Here is a 1,186-nt window from a genome sequence, read left to right as displayed (position 1 = left end):
AAGAAGAAGAAGAAGAAGAAAATGAAGATGAAGGAGAAGAAGAAGGAGAAGAAGAAGAAAAAAAGAAGAAGAAGAAGAAGAAGAAGAAGAAGAAGAAGAAGGAGAAGAAGAAGAAGAAGAAGAAGAAAAAGAAGAAGAAGAAGAAGAAGAAGAAGAATAAGAAGAAGAAAATGAAGATGAAGGAGAAGAAGAAGGAGAAGAAGAAGAAAAAAGAAGAAGAAGAAGAAGAAGAAGAAGAAGAAGAAGAAAAAGAAGAAGAAGGAGGAGAAGAAGAAGAAGAAGAAGAAGAAGAAGAAGAATAAGAAGAAGAAGAAGAAAAAGAAGAAGAAGAAGAAGAAGAAGAAGAAGAAGAAGAAGAAGAAGAAGAATGAGACTGCAGTTAGTGACATTAACAGCTAATAAAAGAGAAGTCAATACAAGAATCTATATATAGATTTAGTAGGCATAGGTCAGTAAGAATTCGAGTTTAAAAGCATGAACTTCTTAGTGATATCCACAGACTTTGGTCTTGTATATTCAGTCGTCCCGTTTTTTCTATACCAAATTCTCCATCCCCTTACTTTTTCAAATTCAGAAAGGGTTGCTGTTTTCTTTTTATAATTGGATATATAATTCTTCTTTTTTAAATGCATGCGAATTATCAAATGCTCGGTTTTCATTAACTGCATTAATGTACATAAGTCTCCGAGTTTGAAGAAAATAGGAAAGCAACTCAGGGGTATTTCATCACAAATAGTTAAATATAGTCATTGTCGTTTGGCAGTGTTTGTTATTATCTTGTTTTCTTTGTGTGTGTGATTTCAGAAATTATTGCAAAGTTTGTGATATATGAAAATTTGGTGATAAGTTACATTGTTTTTAGATGAGAATGTGCATGACCTAGTAGTTCGGCAAATGCCCACCTCTATCACAAGTTTTCATTTTCCTTGCCTTTTCTTTATCAATAGCCAGGTTAATTAGTTATCCTTCAGTGGTAAACATACGACGAAAATTGAAATTAATTATTCCATATATGGAAGGAAGGCCTCTGCAAACGATATTCAATTTCACTATTTGTTGTATAGTGTACATATACAATTAATGAATTAATTTACTTAGCAACGAAGAAAAAAGGGTAAAACGAAAGCAACTTAACTAGCAAAATGAGAATTAATAACATATATATATATATATATATATATATATA

The sequence above is a fragment of the Octopus bimaculoides genome, chromosome 9 (assembly GCF_001194135.2).
Source record: "Octopus bimaculoides isolate UCB-OBI-ISO-001 chromosome 9, ASM119413v2, whole genome shotgun sequence".
Taxonomy (NCBI): Eukaryota; Metazoa; Mollusca; class Cephalopoda; order Octopoda; family Octopodidae; genus Octopus; species Octopus bimaculoides.
The sequence above is the reverse complement of the archived record's forward strand: the minus strand, read 5'-3'. Positions refer to the sequence as shown.